At 30.7% G+C, this 22,208-nt stretch overlaps 1 protein-coding gene across 1 annotated transcript in view; it reads left to right on the forward strand.

The window, feature by feature from the left end:
• The first annotated feature begins 4,630 nt into the window (after positions 1-4,630).
• The window catches only part of LOC119839992 (neuropeptide CCHamide-2 receptor-like), a 48,890-nt gene continuing 31,312 nt past the window's right edge, over positions 4,631-22,208 (forward strand). The window contains exon 1 of the mRNA XM_038366473.1: positions 4,631-4,954. The gene's annotated coding sequence lies outside the window, so the exon portion shown is untranslated. The remainder of the gene's footprint in view (positions 4,955-22,208) is intronic.

Consider the following 22,208-nt stretch of genomic DNA (forward strand, 5'->3'; position numbering starts at 1 on the left):
ATAGGTTCTTTGTTATTGGTTCGTCAAATGTCTTTATGGTGGAATAATGTTATAGAAAATTATTTTATATTCAAAGATACGTAAAAAAATAACAAACGTTTTTATAAGAGATTCTAAATTTAACATATTTAATGAGTCAATTATGAGTATGACTGGAGAAAACATCCTATTCAGTGAATTTAGAGATGATCATGATAGAATAAAATATAATTTGAAAGGGAAACATTCTTCCTACGAACTCTTTATTAAAATCATGTTCAATATTGTATTCATGTTATGTATCTTTACAAAATATAAGAAAAAAAATTAAATGAACATTTTTTTAAATATTCATAGTGACATGACAGTCCAAATATCTATTCACTTAATAGGGCTGTCATAAAAGTGGCATAATTTAGTAGGCGGAGCTGAGTAATGAGGTAATTTCCACGCCGAAACGCCAACTTGTGAGAAATGACACGACAGCTGAGAAAATATTCAAGATTCTATTGTCTCCCGCCCACCTTTAGCAAAACAATAGCTTTGGTAAAGTAACCGCCGGCTTTCATAACTTTGCCTTTAACTATGGGATGCTATTTGACGAAATTATTAAGACGTTAAAAGGACACTGTTATTTTTGCCAATTACTATATATTCTTGTACAAACGTTTGTAATAATATATGATATTATTATATCGATAAATGGTGGTGGTAATAGTATCATGTTTTTACAGTGATTTACGGGACTGGCGATGCGAAGTTTTCTATAAATCATATTGTAAGCATCAACAGCATCATAAGATGCTCCTAGTTAGATATTTTTGTTGAAGAAAGTATTGCCTAGCAAACAAATGCATTTTTATTATAATGTGCATAGAACTAGCATGCAAATTTCGTTTCATTAATTGATATAGAAAAATTAAAATGTCTCAGTACGAACGTTTAGAATCCAATCCAGTGTAATTACGTTTAGTTTAAGTTTTACACGCTAGGCGTTTAACACGTGGTTAAATTTAAGTTTAAATTACGTCAAATAGAATACTGGTTCAGGTTTAAGGAACTACGTATTATACTAAGGTTTGCTGCAAAATCTTCATCTGTACAGCTTCCCATGAAACTGTCCTAGCACGTAATATTCGCATGCAATTAGTTTGAATGCGGCTTAGTTATGAAGTTATAAATAGAACATTATGAGATTCTGTAGAATGATAGTTCCAGAACGTTCTGGAAAAGTTTACTCTAACACGTGAATACAACTCGATCCAAGGTCGCATTGTCTTTAGTTTGAATTCACTTGGAAGATCTTAAAAGTACTTCTGATCAGCTAATAATGTAAAAATAGTTTCACTACAATTATACTTTACTATCGCATCTGGAATTAAAATTTTCAACCGACGTTTCGTGACGAAAAAAAAAGGCGGGTACTTAATTCATCTGTAATTTGCTGCTCGCTAACTCCGTGGATGTTCAACCGATAGACGTGATTATTTTATATGAATTTATTGTCATTTGTTCCCAATCCAAATATGTGGAGGAATGAAACCTACGTATGAAACATATTTAGTAAAAATCTACGTTTATTCTAGTACATAAGTACATAAAAGAGTACACAACGACTCGGTGCAAGATCACTTATTTTCAAAACAGCTTAATTAATGGTTATAAAATTTGTAAAAAATAGTTTTTTTTTTATGTATATGCCTAATATTTTATACATTGCATGCTGCATGCATATAAATTGGATTATGTTGTATGTTTTTTATGATTATAACAACGGGATTTGGCGGCAAAAATCAAGTCCTTTGAAGGGTCGAGTTCCCTGACAAAAGCAATATTTGAAGAGCTTCTTTGTGAGTGATAAAAATAGCTGCGTCATTTACATTCAATCAGTCGAACAGGAAGAGGGAAAAATATAACGATTTGAAATGTTTATTTTAATGTCTTTGTTTTTACACGCGTTATATTTCAACGTATATAATGCACTTATGTTTTTATAATGTGGTCCCTGTGCCTACTGGCAGCCTTGAATTCTTACCAGATTCTGAATTGATTGTGCGACGAGTGGAGAAGCCGAAGGTCCGTTTCCTGTTTTCCTTTCACCGTTGAAGTAAGCAGCACCAATGAAATAATAGGTTCTCTAGAGTAATGATTTATGTATTTGACATTATTATGTATTTGACAGAAAATAGTTCTTCTTCTTTTCTTAATTAATGGTTCCACCCAATAAATAGGGACTCCGCCAATGTCCAGTATATAAGGGAGAGACAGGACTCAAATTTCAGGCAGATAGACTAATACAGCTGAGACATTTAACATTTGGGGATTGGTGAAAACATACAAATATTTAGATCCACTTGGAGCAGCTTTAACAAACACAATACAATACAAGTTATGTAATACAGTACACAAAAACATGGTTTATAAACATAACGAGATGTTAAAATTTTAGTTTATTAAATTTAGATAATGTATTAACAAATTTGGATGGTACCAAAGAATATCAGGGGAAGGATCTCCAATAGAGACGAACGAAGCTTGGTACATTCAAAGAACAAGTGATCAATAGTATCATCCAATCCGCATTCACAAATAGAATGATCACGTACTCTAATTTTTACAAGATGGACGGGTGTGTATTTTGTGCGACTGGACTCTTGTCAAAGATTTTGCAAGTGCTATAAGGTCTTGGGTGTAATTTCTAAGGTGAGTATTACAACCAAATTGTGTAGCCGTCTTAGCTAAAGAATCAGCCGTTTCATTAGCCACTATACCAGAATGACCTGATGTATAAGTAATTAAGACTTGCAGTCCTTTGTTGAGGCAGTCTAGAAGTGCAACACGAATTTTAAGAATAAGAGGATGGCAGGATTTAGACCGGAAGGTATTGGATAAAAGGGTTTGAAGACAACAAAGAGAATCAGAAAATGTTACTGCTTTTTCAAGGTATGAGAACTAATGACATTCAAATAGTTGAAAAGTATTGTTACAGTAGACTGAGTACAGCAGAGACAAGTTGACGCCAGTATTCTGTCCACCCACCACGCTGGTACCGGTACTTCCTCGGTGCGAGCTGGCCCAATTCGTGCCTAAGCATGCTTGACTCATACGCACAAAGTGTCGTTATCATGCCCTCCAGACCCCACATAATTTTCAAGGCAAAAAAAACTCAATTTTTTATAACAAACAACAGCAAAAATTCTAGTAAATTAATATATAAGTATTTTAAATTATATCCAAATAAAACTGCCTCCGTCAATTAAAGGTTTTGTCAAAAAACATTTATATGGTGATGAATTTTTATTTACTTAATTAATATTACGGTTTTTGAAAAACACATGCATATATATTGTATATATATGTATACATGTTACAAGTATTGTTTGACAAAGTTTCCAATCGCTGTACAAGCAATCTTACTTTGTATTGTTTTATAGATCCTACAAGACTTTGCCAATCATGAAACCACCGGCAATCATGAAACTATCGGCTTACAACTCGTGCAAAATGGCAATAAAGATATAAACTGTTTCACATCGCATTTTCCCCTAATTATACTTTGGTATTGTATAGAAACAATGGTCTGTGGCGATTATGTGTTTGTGTTCTGTAATCCAGACTATACAACCTTGAAAATAAAATATTTTATGGTTATAAATTTAATTTTTACGGTTTGATTAACTCACTTATATAATTGGATGTGTATAGTGTACCGTTTATTGATTATGTTTCTACAAATATGTTTTAATGTTTTCCATATCTTTTAAAACACTCTTTAAAAGTACATAATTAAAATTCCATAACTTACTGTATTGAAACATGTAAAAATATAGACTAAGATAGCTATCTACAGATTATAAAATATTTTATGATATTATAAATGTTTGTTTTGCTAACAAAATTATATTAATTTCTAAATGTAACGCAAGCATAATTTATTGACATCCTTACGATAAAACTAAAACTATAATAATTTTTTAACAATAATTACGTTGCGAGTCATAAATGTCTGTAGGAAAACGGAAAGGGGAGAATTTTGTGATTGCGTGTTTAGCATTTGTGCACCCATATTAACTTGGTATTTATAAAACTATAACAGTGTAAATATTTTCTTTTTATTTAAAAATTACACAAGCAATTTCTCCCCCCCCCCTCTCTTTAGCTGCGCAAATAAACGTGTAAATTTGTGCACACGCTGTGTGTTCCGCATTTGTATGATAAAATAAAATGCAAAATACTGCCAAAATATCTATTCAGGTGTTATTTCAATTTCGACGAGCTTATGCAAAGAGACATTTACTAAGGTAAATTAAACATATAAGATAAAGAGGATGAAAACTTTTTTAAACGTGTATTTGGGAATGGAATTTTAAAAACGCTTAAACTTTAAAACTCCTGATATTATCCATAATGAAAAAGATTAACATGTTTATTTCATTGAATTAAGTTGTATCATGTATACAAGGTATGTTACGCAATTTATTAAAAAGATTTAAAATTGCGCTATTAAATAAAAAAGAAAGAAAAAGGAAGACTGCATTCATAATTTAAACTCACACGTGTTGGTGTCCTCTTATTTCCGAACTATGCGCAGAGATCGCCCTTACTTCGTTCGGGAATCGTGTTCGACTCCAGTCTATTTTGTGGGATACCATCGCGTGGTCGACTCAGAACGCGCGTCAAAATGCTTCCAACTTTAAACGCAGCGTTCCTAAACGAAGGTTCCCGCCAATTCAATAAGCCGTTTTAAATTAACATTCCTTTTGACATTTAAAATGTTATCAACCACAGACTAAATAAATACATATTTTATAAAAACTTAAGTGCTATACATGTTGTAAGATTGATACAATATTAAATGAAAAATAATAATTATACGTCTTACGATTCTTGCGTGTACAATAAGCAATTGGAACTTAAAGTTTATAAGTGAACTGTGTGTAAACGATTCCACGGGAAAAATAAATACATAAAAAACGTAAGTAGCGTGGTTACTTATTATAATACATTTTTATTATATTGCTTTTGACGTATATATTATTATTTATTATCATATGTTACATTAAATTTAAATTTTATTTTTTTTTGCATACGTAACTAATTAAAAATAGTAGTGATTTCACAAATTAAAAAAAATGCAGTATGTTGTATGTAAAGTCAGAAAGTTAATAAATTTAACATATAGATAACATTAAACTCATTTTATTTTTTATTTATATATTTCTATGGAAATTTTATTCGATTTTTTAACAAACTGTTTTAGTTTTAACATTTAAAATTAAATTTAACATAAGTTTTAAAAGTCACCATCGACACTTCTTTAATAGAAAAAGGGAATGATGTTATAATACAATTGTTATAATGTTATTCAGAATCCTAATGAACGAGTATATTCAAATATTATTGTAGACGCTCGTTTATACGCCGACAAATAATTAACTGTAAGACACTCTTATTTTGATTGGTCTTATAATATTTCATACTTTTATATTTTCACAGGAATATGTACCAGTTTAAGATTATTAAAGTTTTGAAATTAACATCAAAAAATTTTTTAACACGTGAAAGTTTTGTTTTTTTACATATTCCTTATTTAGACTATTGTTTCTTTGATTCACGCAATAAAAATATCAGTACAGAGAACCTGTGGCAATTTGAAAAGCGTTTTGCAAGGCAGTGTCGTACTATCGAATTTGTCGGATTAGAAAGTAAAAGCTAAAAGTGGTACGCCTTTAGCTTTCTTGTATCTTAAGTACCTTGTAATTCGACAACTTACAGATCCCATGATAAGATAATATAAATAATAAGTTTTGGATAGTGTTACTACTGTACTGTTTCAGAAATACAAATAATACTTCATTATGTATGTAAATTAGAAAATTAAATATAGACATAGAGAGAGATATGAGAAAACGTGTTTCTCATAAAATTCATTCGGGTATGAAATCCTATGAAAGTACCTAAGCAGTTATAATCAAAACAATATCTTTGCGAGAACAGTAGTAGTGGCATGTAAACAGTTCAATCATACAAAAATTGGCAAAAAATAGGTATTCAATAATACAGACATGTCGGATTACAGAGGGTCAGATAAGCCAGGGATCTGTATTTAAACATATGATTGTATGCACAAATTTACATCAATCAAAACCAATTTAACGGTTATGTTATTATTTACTAATACAAGAGAATATCAATTTAAAAGATATCAGTACCAAAATGCTGCTTCAAGCTTTTGAAACCTAAATACCTTCAGCATAATATTGATTCGATAAATTAATTCACAGAGCATTGGCTCTCATATTCTAAGGCCACGTTTTTATTTCTTTCATAACGGTACTTTATGGCTCAGCTCCGATTTTTGTATTAAAAATTATATTGTTTAAAGTTCAATAAAATTGATACCGTTTTAGGAGGCGGGCCATAAACATGAAATTATCCAAGCACCATCTGATACGGCCTTAATTTAGCATTGTAAATTGTGTTTTTTGTATTCGCAAATTTTTTTGCGAATAAATGATAGTTTGTGATCGTAAGTATTATAATCGTGTAAACTGTTTAAGTCGAACATTAAAGGATTTGAATAATTATGTAGATACTGTTTATTTTGAAACTGTGCGCTTGTATACTTTGAATGGGAAAGCGTGTATTAACATCGATAAATTATTTACCTAGTATCCGCTAGTAGGGAATATAAACTGGTTAATATTTATAGAAACATTATTCACATGTGGCGATAAAAGAGAAGCTACGTAGGTGGAGAAAGCTTTGAAATTAAACATACATAAAACTTGTAGTGGTTATATTAGCCTATCATTGTTGAAAACAAAATGTCTTTCTTTCTACATATCAATGTGATTGAAAATATTATCGTTTTGAAATTTATAGCCACTTAATAATGACATAGAATAGTACGAACTAATCATAGTCGTTACTATGTTCGTTAACTGGTATTATTTCAAGTTTTTTTTTTCTATTTAAGTTGTAGGTAATTAAAGGAAAAGGAAAATTAATTACTTAGATAATTGTATTGTTTTAGGTGTCAATATTTAGTTTAGACAGTTAATTGCAATAAGTAATTAGGTGCATTTGTATATTTTTAGATATAAAACACTTCCAATTTTTACTATTTCTCGCCGTTATTTTTCTTTCATTTTGTTAATAATATGAATTAAATAAGTTATTTTGCAGAAATAGTGATAAACGTCTTAATATATAAAACGCAATGACTGACTGACTGATCTATCAACGCCCAAACTACTAGACCGGAAATATGGCATACAATTTGATGTAGGCATCCACTAAAAAAGGCTTTTCGTTAAATTCTATCCCCAAATTGATATAATTAGGTGATGAAAGTTTGTACCATGAAAATTTATTCCGATAACACGAGCGAAGCCTCGGGCAACACCTAGTTTATATATACATATAAGTTTAAGCTAATACAAATCATATTTATTTATCAACAAATCAAACAATGAACAAAAAAAAATTTGCATGTAACTACTTTTAATGTGTTCAGGATTAATAAAATAACATTTCATAAATCATGTCATCTGTCTGTCATATATTTATTGCATATTTCCGTTGAGCAAAATCATGTTACTACAAAAAATTGATAAATAACACATTTACATGGCTTACCTTTTACTTCTATGTTCCTACGCGTACAATGAGCTTAAATTTTTTGTTATATCTATAATTTCACGAAATTCTATATATCCTTTCTAATAAGTAATATTCACCTGTAGAGACTCTTCAAGATCTGAAATTCAGAGATAGTTTAAGCTTTTAGTCCTTTGAGCAACGGCGACGAAGAGTGATATTGACCTTTAGGAAATAGTTTAAGAAGGATCCGTACAATATAAAGTGACAGTCTAGCTCTGTTCAGTTTTATTAAACCTAGCTTTTATCTACGACTCAAACTTGTCATTGTGTAGGTTGAAGGGTGACGTAAGACCAATCAGTCGCTGGTGATGATAATACAAGGATAAGCATAGATAGAGATAGACCATAGATTATATAAAGTAGGTGAATGACGAAGTGGATAATTTTGTAAATGTCAAAGATAAAATTATTATGTACTAGTTGCTCCAAACAGGCAGAATTTTTTGGAAGTTTTTGAAAACTGTTAACATCCACTATCCTAATCTAGCCCGAGTCTGTTCTATGTTTTTAAGAAAATTTTGTGTGCAGTAAATAAATATCTGTCTTTCTCTCAGTTAACAGAAATAAGAAATCTTACTTATATGCATCAAACTGCAATTCAGCTCGCATCATTTAGTACCTAACACGATATTCACCTAAACATTGACGGTCTCTTCCAGCGTAAAACTGTCCCTGAGGTGGCATAGGAAAATGTGACCATTACAGTGTTTCAATTGTAATATTGTTAGAAGTGATGGCTAGTATAAAGGATTGAAGCCTTTGTCAAAGATGATTTTATGGTTTATAATTTTGGTCTTTAGCAATTTTATGATAAGACTTCCTAAATCGCCAAACCTCACTTTATTTTTTTAAAGTACTAGCTAATCTGATAAGGATTGGTTTTGAAATTTTTGTTTAATTAAGTTTTGAACAATTTCAATAATTTCCAGCCTTTTGGCAAAATATGTAACTTATGTATGTATTTTTACTCTTATTTTTGTTCTAATTTGACTGGATTATATGGGATTTGCATTTAATTGGAATTATTTAGTATTTTGTGTCTGATTTTACGCGAGTATTAGACATTTAGAAATTAAAGAATTTTTAACGGATTTTAAACGCGATTTATTAATTATATTACTTAACCCGAGGTTTCGAACACTTTTTCGACAGCGATCGTGGTCACGGGGAGACTAAGATGTTACATGTCTTGAAGGTCATACAAAAATTGTTGTTTGCGAACACCTCCATTTTGAATATTTTTCCGGATGTTGGCAGTATTGCATAATTTCATGGTATAATTTAATTAGCTTTTTTTTTATCCACTAGTTATATCTTCAGGAGCGTATTCGAGAAGTTAAAGTTGATTGGAGTGGCATTGAACAATGCTCTTTTTTATTTAGAATAATAAATTAATATAGACAAAGTAAAAAGAAGTTTCATCCTTACTTCTTAAGCAATTTGCTAACCAAGTATAAACAATTCAAAAGTTATCAATACCTGAGCGTGAAGTTAGTTGTTGGTTTAATTGCATCGTTATCCTGCACTAAGTGAGTGGTTACATTGCTTCTTTATCACTTTCTATCTTTATATCATAAGGCACCCAGAATGTAATATATAACATCAGATTTTAACCTTCCATCGGCCACAATAACTAAAATTAATCGTTATTTTGATGAGAATTACCTTGAAAACGGTCTGAGATAAAATGTAATTGCTTTCAGAACATTAATTATAGCAGACGATTGATGGCCGCTTTAAAAAGAGAAGAATACGTCCTTTGCAATACGAGATTAACCCTAACAATAGGTTTTATTACAAGCTAATGTAATAGAAATGAATATTACTCAAGGCGTATACATATTAACTGTATGAAAAGAAGGGGCTTTATAAGACGTTATATATTTAGGTGAAAGGTAAATATAGGAGTATATAAGGAATGTTAGTTTGCTCCTTTTATGTGTTAGACAATATTTTTTAAAAGGAACCCATTATATTTCTTAAGTATCCAAGTCCTAAGAAGTAAAACGCTTCAATCATATTTATCTTTTTGTGAAAATACAAATCTTACATGATTTTAAAAACGATCTCTTCTTCATTACAATTTTCCGGTATTTTTTATTACGTTTTGCACATCAGGCACCTTTCACTTATTCCTAATATGATTTTCCACATATAACGTAATAATTATACCTACTTGTAGTAATACTGTGAGTAAAAAGATAAATTAGTAAGGTTTATGGCTTGGTGTGAGCCGTATTTTTTTGTGGAATAGAATAACTTTTAATTGGAAAACAGCGTGACATACGTGAAGCGAAATGGTCTGGATCAATCCTGTATTAATAAGCGAACCATTTTGCATTGTTGTTTTACGTCCAAGCTCTGTTTGGTTTTGCTCCAAATGGCTTTCTGATCTAAATAAAATATTGTATATAGCTTTTATAGAAATATCATGCATCCATGTTGCACTAGCTTCTACGCATCACTAAATGAATATCGATGAATGATTTAATATTAATTTAATTAAAGGTATGTTACTAATATGTAAGTTGTTGATTGGAAATTCCAGGAACGCTTACAATAACAATTTTGGTAATATTTAAACGGTATTCGGTTATATATTACCAAAATTTTTATAATATAACAAACCGTTATATTGCAATTATTAACAAATATTTTATGATATATTTGGTAATTTATATCTAAAATATTAATTAGATACGCGTTGGAACGTGCAAAATATGTATATCATGTCATACACAATATGATAAAACATTAAAAGAAATAAATAAGAGGAAAGAAAAAATAAACAATTTTACAATTTATCACAAATCTATTTTAATAAAAACAAGACGATAAGTTTGATCATATATAGATGTAATTAAATAAAAATACCTAGTAGTTCCAGTCAGTTTTCTCTCTCACCTAACATTCAACATTCGTCAATGCGCTTTGAGAAATCTTACCCTTTTCCTTCAATGTGGCTTATCTGCTAGTGCTGAATCACCGATAAATTTATCTTTATTGAAAAGTGATCAATCTTATGTGCCTTCACGGAGACATTTTAAATCCCTGCTTGAAATCGTTCTTAGATGGTATGTGGAATTCATCGATAAATAGTTTTTATAAATCATATCTCTATTTTACCACTATTCGGGAAAAACTTGATGGTTTTCACACGTAACGAGGTTCGTATTACAGGTTTTATGTTGTATTGAAAATATTAATTGCTTCGCTGTTTTAGCGCTTGAATAAAATTTCCTTATTTAATGATACGATACAAACTATATTCCATATAAACGTTTTTCGCGCCTAAACCATAGAATGGATTTGGATAAAATTTGGTACTGGGATAGTTTGATGCCTAAGATAGAACAAAAGTTTTTATTTCAGATATCCCATGGGTTAAGCCATCCATCTGTCCAATTCTTCTTTTCACCACGAGTGCGAATCAGCCTTCGGAAAACACTCTCCTAACATATGTGTATCTCTAAATAATAAACATCATAATCATATATGAAAGAACATAAATTTTAACACTCTACTAGAGCTTTTAAGAACGTATGATATGTGTATTTTAAGCAATTGTAAGTAAAAGTAATTAACTACTCGTACGTACAATAGATTTACAGCTATTTCAATGTTCAATATAAATCCAATTTACGGATTGCAATTGATTGTCCGTTGTACATGGCTTCTTTATTTAAAGATGTAAGAACGCGAAAGCGATCAAAAGTTACCATGCATTTGAAAACTTCATCTATAGTCCATATATTACGGACCAGAGTTCGATATTGAAACCCAACGTTGAATTACAAAATTTTTTTATTCATTCCCACGAAAGCTCTTGGGTACACGTTTAACATTATTTTGTTTCATAAAAATGAGTTTCAGAGTTCCACGCTTTATAATTTAAACGGTAAGAAAATTGTGTTGTTTTAAAAGCAATTTCGGGAGGTGGAATTTGTTATATAGAGAGCGCCGTTTATCTTATTGACAGATATATGAAAAGGGCAAGTATTTCGGCGCGTTTTTCTAGGTGTTTTTATCTATTACCGTGTATATTTCAAACGTTGTTGGCCTTGCCGTATAAAACGCGGTAAGTCATTATTTAGACAAGCGCAAGGAACACGGTATGTGTTTTAGTAACGTATATTATGTTATGAAGTTTTAATTACATACTTTCATCTAGTTTGCTGGTGATGAAGGTTACTTTTATCTAGTTCTGTTTTCTGTTTTACTTATGTTTCTATGGTTCTCACCGTTTAAACCTTCTCCGGTCTACGACCAACGTTTTAAAGTTGAAATTTGCTAAAACGGCTCAGAATCGCCTGTCTTGAGTTTTAGCAAGACAAACGAACATCTATTGATTTTTATGCATAAGTTACTAGATAAGCCCGTTTATTCGTATATCTAAAGCTTACCTCTAAATGATGGGATTTACCGAAATATAATGATTGTTAAAAAGGGATGAATTTTTGACCCTTTGCAATTTAAATTTAATAACGTACTAGATTTTTCCAGTGACGAAAGAAAAACGACTACCGTTTAATTAATTAATTTTTCAAACGGTCTGTCTAAAACTTACATAATAAATGTTGCAGTTTACAGAGAGTGGGAAACACCCGAACTCAGAGAATTTAAAAAGCGTGTCACAGTAGCCAGCGAATGATAGAACAAAATACCACCTACATATGTACCTTTTAGATAAATCCTGACATTTACCTAGAACATCGTGGTGAAAGTTTAAAAGCAACAATGATTGCAGAACTGTTCGAACTGTACCATTAAGAGCTGGCAAATCTTAGGTTATACTGAAATATCTTGTTTAGGATTTAGGATAAGATTTACCGTAATTCGGGCCTTAAAAAACATATAGATACCATAGTATTATAAATATTATGGAGTTTTATGCATATAGAATAGTATAACTTTATAAAGCCATAAATTTGACATAAATTATAGCAAGTGCTGTTTAATAATAATAATAAATACATTTATTGCCAACTTCTCATAAAAAAATGAAATACCGAATATTATCCATGTCTTTTCTCTTGCTCTTCTTGGGTCTCAAACTATCTTTGTATCAAATTTCAGTTAAATCCGGCCATTAGTTCTTGAGACAAACGCGTGCAAGCAATCAAAAAAAACTGTTCAGCTTCATATATATATATATATATATATATATATATATATATATATATATATATATATATATATATATATATATATATATATATAGATTTATAGCAGAAATGGTTCTTGTTAACATTATTCTCACCCTACATACTTAATTAAACCACGTTTATATCTGGTCCGCTTTCAACAGTAGATGCTGCAATTCAAGTGACGAGTGGCGAGTGTTAAGTACTTCCCTCTTAGTTCGTTAGCGAACTGACGGATGGCATCAGAACTTCTTGCTTATTAGTGTCTCATCCACAATACTGGAAAATGAGTTGAAGCATTTTAGCTTGCCTTTTTTTGTTGGAGATAAAAGACGCATAGGATTTATGAATATATTTTATTATATTGAACACTTGACTCGCCCGGATTTCAAGTATACATAAAAGTAAAAGTGAGTGATAAAGGGCGATCAGTGTTTGTTATGTTTGATTATTACATACATTGATTATTACATAATACGGTTATATAAATATAACCGTATTAATTATTTGCAGATTAGATTAATTTGGGACGAGATGATGTTTTTTAAATAACCTTATAAAGATCAAAATAAATAGTACCTCTATAAATATTTTTCATTCTTATGCATTGATAAAATATAGTTTTTATGAAAAGTGCTATATTTTGTACAGAACATGAAGGTTATTATTATTATTCTTTTAATACGTCCCGTATACTCCTTTGTATTGTACCTAATGCAGCTCTAGTTCTGCACTATATTACAGAGGAAATATTAAATAATTATTGCAATCCAGTGGCCACGAGACAGTGTACTGACATTTTGATTATGTATTACCCTAAAGTACATGCCTTGCTCATTGAAGTATTTTGTACAGAATAATAGTTACCTAGCATGACAATAATCACGGCGAAGAGTCAATTAATTGCAGAGTTATGTAAACAATTAAATTACAAATTAATGTAAGTAAATACCGGTGTATTTAAGAATCATATTAAACGTGTTTATTATTATTTATATTTTCTTACCAAGGGTATTTTCTTCTTCGTCTAAAGTCAATTTTAATACTGCAACTTTTTACTATGTAGGTAAGGTACATTCCATTTAGCAAAGATTGCAATCGCAATAAATTGTCGATGGGAAATCAATCATAATTTTTCCAATCTATTGAAACGAAGTGGCTTTTAGATTCTATTTCTGTAACTTGATCATTTAGTCAGTTAGAAAAAACGGTCATGGGCCATGACGTAGCATTAGTGTCTCACCTTAATCACAGTAAATATATGCGCATACAAACTGGTGATAACACAGATGGTCTGAATGTATTTACATTTCATTGTATTTTATTTCTACTATCTTACGGACATTTGATAATTTCATATTTCCACTAACAATATTATATTTAATTGATAAGAGCCTATCAATAAAATACGTTATTACATTAATCTATGAAAATAATAAGAAAAATTATTGGTTTTCCAAATCAAAATAGATTAGATGGCGACTAAAGTAAACGTCAAATACAGGCATCTGCTATTAATAGAGCCAGAACACGTATTTCTTTTTTAAGAATAAGATATTTATGATTGATTGGAAATGAATGGTTCTGGCAGATGGACTATGAGATGAAAACAATATGAGGAGGTGTCTTTGATTATGACAAACGTAAAATGTTCGTAAGGTAAACTCTCATATAAACATAATACAATTGTTTGTTTGACAATTATATGTTTTAATTTGGATACCGTCCAGGTGAATAGTCACAACAAACGGAACAATCATTTCCTCTTTATTTTTATCAGTGGTATTTTCGAGCAACTGCTTACATCATTGCAGAATGTAATTTATTCAAAGTTGTAGGTGTCTTTTATGTTATTTTGGTTACTTATTTGTTTATGAAGAGATACTTCCGAGTTTATCAGTGATAATAAGCGGCTAAATATTTGTAGCACCTTTGAATATGAAGCTTATTAGGATCATCAGCCATTACATGTTCCCACTGCAGGGACCCGGGCTACCCGTGAGGGTTTAGGCCATAATCTACTATGTCAATGAATTTTTATTCTTGGGCATGCCAGTTTGCTCACGATATTATCCATCACCGTTTCGGGCAGTCGTGATGTAGATAAAGAAAGCTGATAAATTGAAAAATCTCGTCATATCTTGCCCGTTGAATTAAAAAGAATTGAAGCTTAATTGAAACAGAAAATATGAATTCAGTCTTGGCGTATCGTAATTTTATTTAGTAGTCCGTATTTTTACTTTGTGTTTACTCTCCCACATTTTCCAGTGATCATTATAGAGATAGCTACCTACTAATGAGTACTGATTCACAACTTCGAATAAAACATATTTTCATAATAAAATGATTTAATTTAATTGAAAAAATATAAAGTAATTCATCTTAGAATCAGCTCCCAAGACGAATGAGAGTTCTCGTTACGTAGATTAATTTATATTTAATTTAGTCTAGTAATGCTGAAAAACATCTAATAATTATTTATTACACATTGTACTGTATTATACAAATAAATCTATTAAAATGTATAACCACTATTATACATTATAATATACGTAATACATACTATATTCTATAAATACTATATACTATTCATATATTATATATACTATATCACGGCTTGGGTACTCATAATACATATAATAGAAATTATGGCTCTAGAAATAGCAATGTTTGATAAAGCACAACTTCTAAAAATGAATTAAAATATTGAGTTTTTTTATATCTCAAAAGACAAAAATTGCTGTCATCTACATGGAAAGCCTCTTTAGCAGTTTGCCAGCGTGATGAACAGTTATAACGATGTCATCATTCTATCATAAATTAACAATATTAATTAATTAATATGCCTTCATTCGAATCAAACAAAAGTCATATTCTAGATAAGATTAAACTTTTGCAGTATCATATAACTGTCTTGTTTGATATTGCGGTAGTTGTCTAATGTCAGTTTGTAATAGTTATAATTGATATGTACATTTATCAACAGGATGTGCATCATTTGCAATTGTAATGCAAATATTATATTAATTATTAATATTATCTTCAGGATGTGATATTTTATATTTGTTGAATATAGAATGAGCTAAAATAATCGAAGAGGGGAGATTAAATTGTGGCATAGCCTCGACTGAAGTGCCAGCATAATTGATCATTGACACGTCCATGTTTTCCCTAATTGTTACTACTATGCATGGATATAGATAAATTTTACGGCGATTTAGGTCTAGGTTATTTTCGAGCGCGTGTAATAGAGTATGACATGGGCCATTTTAAATTGGGATTCGTGAAGCTTTCGACACAGATTGCGTTGCAACGATCGATGATTCAATGATACCGCACGCACATGTTATTATTTTGTTTTTGTAGATGAGTGCCGCAAAGCGTATTGATTGATTTACCTTTAACCCCACCGAAAATACAGCTTGTTTATTCAACTAACCTTAAAGTTACATAGTGGATATTAACTATTTAGTAAACTGTGGTATTACTGTATTTTGTCACACTCGAATATGCGATTTTTCGGCGTTTTTGTCGGTTCAGTCACTGAAGTCTCGATTTTTTTCTTTGTATAATCAGTAAATGTGATATGAAAAGAACACGTTACAAATCCTATAAAATTTTTACAATAATCAGTTTTTCTTAACATTTTCATAAATTTGTGCCTGTGCCTTAAAACAAAATAAAAATACTATAAATTTTTTCGTTGCATGGAATAGATATAAAATTAGAGGTGAAAGTAATAAAGGGAAGTTAGTTGTATGGTTTCGTATAACGACATGTTAAAAGTTGGCAAGCCTTTGTCACTGTATTTTTTGGTTTAAAGTTGCCAGTTTCAACTATTATTAGATAAAGTTTTGTTCAATTTTGTTTGCTTTTACAGTTAGGTTTCCTATTTATTTTTATTCTATACTTTGTTAACTACCGTCAATAAAACAGCTGCAGAGAACAAACTATGAGTTCCCGAAGGAATTAAAGTTTCACTTTAATGTAGATGTTTTATCGGTTTATGTAATATTCTAGAAAAAGATATAAGTTTGAAATAAAATAAATTAGGACGGTGATATGGCAAAAATATGAACAATAGAAAGAAATAGCATCGAAAATCTCGTACTACGTAGTATATTTTTAGTACGTACAAGGGCACTTAATATGAAATCATTTCATTGCCGTTATATCTACGGTACCATCGACTACTCGTACATTATAAGAACAGTTCTATTTCATCAAACAATACCTTTATTCCAGCTTCCAGCTGAGTATCAGCAGTTACTCTTAATTACAAATTAGTTATAGTGAGGCACAAATTGAGATAAAGTAAACAAACAAACTATCAGGTGTACAAAACACTTACACATATTTGGAGAATCCTACTTATATTATAAATGCTACTGATTGTGAACTTGCAGGCATGTTTGTTAATCTTTCGCGCTTAAACTGATCTGATCTGCTGATTGGATTTTGGTGATACTTGGCAGTGATGTAGCTTATCTACTAGAATATCAATGTGCTATAAAATTATTGCACGCGGGTGAAACCGCGATATTCAGCTAGTTTTATATAAACCAGGAATGTGGGAGCAAAAGTGGTTTGAAACACGATAGTGAATAATGAAATAGCGTTGTATCAGTATGGTAAATACTAAATAGAATGCGCGGGAAAGTTCTTATCTAATGGAATAAAACTGTCGAGGATAAGTAATCCCTCTCAACGAAGAGGGGAAGATAAAATAATGAATGTGCGGTTTCCGTCATTTTGAATACGAATCTGTAAGCGTCTATTGTTTGCATGAAAGGATTTTATAATTTAGCGGTTGGACTCACAACCTTATACGTATAAAGGCCTCATTTATGCATATTTTGGTATGATCACATACGAAATTTAAGTTATTCATGTATATAGAACATCCTTTAACGATTATGCACAGTTTTCAGTATGTTAATTCAATATACTGTTTTATATCTTGAATTCATTTCATACAAATAACATTTTAATATGAAATTATGCTTCTGAAAATGATAGGTTAAAGAATTAGATTCTTTGAATTAACGTTACATTTTAAATGATATACGGTAAAAACTTCTACGAGCAAGAGTTTACCATGACATCTAAAGCAGTACTGATCTCAGTGTGAGAAAAAGACAGAGCTATAAAGTCTAAGTCGACTAGCACCATCTCTCTCCCACACTGGAAAAAGTAACTTGATGTTAGGATAACCCACCCAGAGTGATCAAAACTGTTCAATTCAATTATATTATATATCTGTTCACACGTAATTTTATTATGCACTGAAACCACGTATTTATTTCGTCAATACATTAAAGTTTTACGTCTTAACATAAAAGAGAAGTACGTCAATATAAATCGGTTGTCTGTGAAATATTGAGAATCCTAAAGAGATATTGTATGAGTTTATTGAACTCAAGTTGTAAACTTACATATACAATTGGTTTAGTTTCATAAGCGATATGCAGAGAGATATCTATGGATTGATTTTATTAGAATATGGATGAATATTTGCACGATTTTAATGGATCTTGAAATAATAGTATCCGTAGCGATACGAAGATTATGTAACCATACACATACAAACACGACACTAAAAACATTGTTTTCAGATTACAGTATGTACAGTACAAGGAATATTGGAGTATAGCACGAATGCTACAGCAGGAATTGAGTTAGTTCGTACCGAAGAAAGAACCACACCCCCACAGAAGATAGTACGAATCGTACGAAAACGTAGCTAGCTAACGTAGGAGAGTTGAGAGCTGAGGCCCGTATCGTTTTCTTACCCTTCCCGGTCCATTCCTTTATTCCTCTCGTCAGTCTTTTCTTTCAATTTACAGTCGGCAATACATTTGTAGAGGTATGAATTCTGTAAACGACCTTACGCTTCTGCAAATGTTCATGGACGGTGGTAGTGCTTACCATCAGGCGAGCCACCGGCTCCATTGCCGACCATGTCATAAAAAAAACACATAAAATGTTACATTTGTTTAGGCTTGCTATCACTCATGGGATCTTATATCCTCCTATTACAGGTCGCATAACTAAAATCATATTCAAATGTCTTCCGGGTAATGTAGGGAAATGCCTCTACATTCTTATCTGAAATTGCATGTCTGTGCTTTTTGAAAAGGGTATGGAACTATATTGTTTATTTTACATCCACCCATATATGCGTAGGACCTAATATTTGTAGGTACATATTTCGTTTAATTCAATATTGAATGATTAAAAAAAACATGTATTAAACTACATTAACTAGCGAAATAATTAACCTAAATGGTTTAATAACCCAATTAATAAGGAAATTAATAAGTGTCTTGGTGCCTCATCCCTAAATATAATTCTTTGTCTTTCGGATAAAGTAGCTGACTTTACCGGGGGAAGTTACCACACCAAATTCGAAAATGGGACCAAAAATTTTCTTTCAAACACAAATAGAGTCAATCGGGAGAACACCCACGGCGTTATAGCGAAAAAAAAAAACACAAAAAAGCATTGTTTTTTAAATGTTGGTTAAAAATGATTCCCAATTTCCCCTGGTCACAGCATATCGGGTAATTAATCTTCACACGTTTGACACACGCACGATGACTAGACGCCTGTTGGTTCCGCTAGTATCTATAATAAAATTAAGCACTTTTTATAATAAGCAGTTCTTATATCAGTTCTTTAAATGTTGAACCAAATGTCAACCCAGTAATAGGCAATTAAAATGGGCTACAACCACTCAAGATGATTGATTATATTTCGAAATGGATGGTGACGGTTCATTGTTGTGATTTTACTTTAAAATAAAATATAAGCTGATTAAAAAATGTTATGTTATTAAAGTTTTTAATAAGTATTTTATGTACCATCCATTTTAATGGCACTATTAATAAGTGACTAATAATAATGTTATATGAATAAAAAAATCCTTCCTTTTTGTGGGCAGAGCATTAATCTTGTTATGGTTTCGACAATCAGGATAAACATTTAAGATTCAAGAAGACGCGATGAAACTGTGAATTTGTTGCCCTCTTTAGCGTTTCAAACTTGAAAAGTGTTTACATATCTTAAGAAATTTAGACTGATAATGCCAGATAAAGAATAAAATTAGACTGAATATTCAAAAATGTAACTGACGTGAAATTTTCGTGTCCAATATATTAACTTCATTATTGCTGTAAACTGTAAAAGTTCGATATTAAAAAAAACTGTTTACCTATTGAAACAATTCGTCACAAATAAAGAATAAAAAAAGATAAAATACCGGGCGGATATAAAGTAAACGATAATAGAATGCAACGTCTTCTTTCTATCAGAATGCAAATAAAAGCCAGTCAATAATTAATTAATGTCAGCTGAATACATAACCGCTCATACTTTATTATAAAGTAAAACCTAAAATCAAAAAGTAATAAGATGTCATAATATGTGAGGTGGTGAGCACTAAGTAGACCAATTTATCACAAGTAGTAGACATAATCTAAATTGCTTGCGCTTTTGGCATCGCTAAAAAAGATCGTTAATTAATTTTTGTTCAAGTAATTGAATCTCAAGTCCCATAGCCATTGACATGTTGGAATTCGATTAACAGGAATTTAATTCTGCCTTAATTTTCAGTAACAGACAAATTGATTAAGGTGAAATATAATTTTAATTAATTTTTGAGTTGTAAAACAGAATAATATGAGTGCACGGAAATGTTATTAAGAAGCGATAGAGGGACAGCGATTGTTACGGTTTTGAATGAAAATATTTATCACCGATTATTTAATATCCATACGCAACGAGTTCCTAAACGATTCTATTGTTGGTTGTATTCATTTTAAATTTTATTCTACGACTATTGCACCTAGCATTCTATTGAAACAGCCGCCATTTTTTGAAGATGAATCACATGAATATGAAATTGTTCACTTCCGTGATATTAATAATTTTTCGGCCATCACATTGCGCTCAAAATAGACAGCTGTAATATTTATTTTCGTGAACGAAACAATATTGATTTACGTTCGGGAACAATTTGTTCGTGAGGTGCTTTGCGTCAATGTATTGTGACCTGTGCTACAGATAAAATTAGAGCTTTTATTTTTTTTAAACATGTGGTTTAAAAACATGATGTATTTCTGTTATTGAATTTTTACTAATGCAAAAGTTTTAAATGAGTTTTCCATTAAATTAACTATTTTATCAAATATTTAGAGGTATAAGTATATATATTTACCTAGATTCTATTATATCGACAACATTCCAACTGCAAAATACAAATCACCATCAAGACATGTAACATCTGTCTGTACTGGCTAAGATTGCTGTGAACTGTTTGAAACGTCGACTTAAAAGCCAATGAAAAAGAAAATTGCTTATTGTACTTAGAATTTCAAAGTAGGAAGCACAGCAGTTCAGAAGCGTATTTTATTTACACTGTGTTTGAGTAATTGTGACTGTTTGTGACAATTTTCAATGACGTTATCACATCTTTAATTTTTTAAATGTGTGGTTAAAAATATGGCTTATAGTATGAATCGAAACACGTTAAACTGTCTAATTTCTATGAGAATACATTGAATTTACAAATACATATGTCTTTGTTATTGATTACAAGTTTATAAAAGAACTTTCTTTTATCAGCATCGACTGTTTACGGTGGATCATTTCTACTCGGGGAGGGTACATTTTGATTAAAAGATAAATGGAGTCTTATCGGGTCGGAACGTGATGTTGGCTAAAAAGATTAGTTTTAAAAATAAAGGTACATACAAATTAAATGCTTTATTAAACTTCACTCTTCTCAGTTAATAAAAACAGTAAATAAAGCCTTGAAATCACACTAATATTATAAATGTGAAAGTTTGTATTTTTTGTTTGACCGACAATCACGATGAAACTTCTGAACGAATTATGATGAAGTATGAGCTGGTTTGGATGGGATTACTAGAAGGATACTTTTTATTTCGATTAAATCCTCCCTTGGGATAAAACGGGAATCTTGATATATGGGCGGAGTCGGGGCGAGCCCACTAGTTACTATAAATAAATGAGATTTGTTAGTTAGTTGATTGTTAGATTAGTTGCAAGTAACACATAAAACTTCAACAATATCAAAAAATACAATAAAAAAAGAACAATTCCAAACATGGTCCTTTTCTGATATAAGCTTATGTAACGCATAATATATGCAAATAATACTTTTACATTTATTATTGTCTTAGGGATGTCACGAAATGTTATTAATAAAATATTATTTACTATAAATGATAACACATCCAAGCATAAAGAATGGTATGTATACCTGAGAATATCATAATTTGTCTGAGTCTTGAGACTGTCATAATCTGAAAAGTGTCATTAGCAGTCATAATTAGACATGACAATGTATTTATACTTCCAATTGTATCTCTAATATATAAAATTCTCGTGTCACAG

The sequence above is a fragment of the Zerene cesonia genome, chromosome 5 (genome assembly GCF_012273895.1).
Source record: "Zerene cesonia ecotype Mississippi chromosome 5, Zerene_cesonia_1.1, whole genome shotgun sequence".
Classification (NCBI taxonomy): domain Eukaryota; kingdom Metazoa; phylum Arthropoda; class Insecta; order Lepidoptera; family Pieridae; genus Zerene; species Zerene cesonia.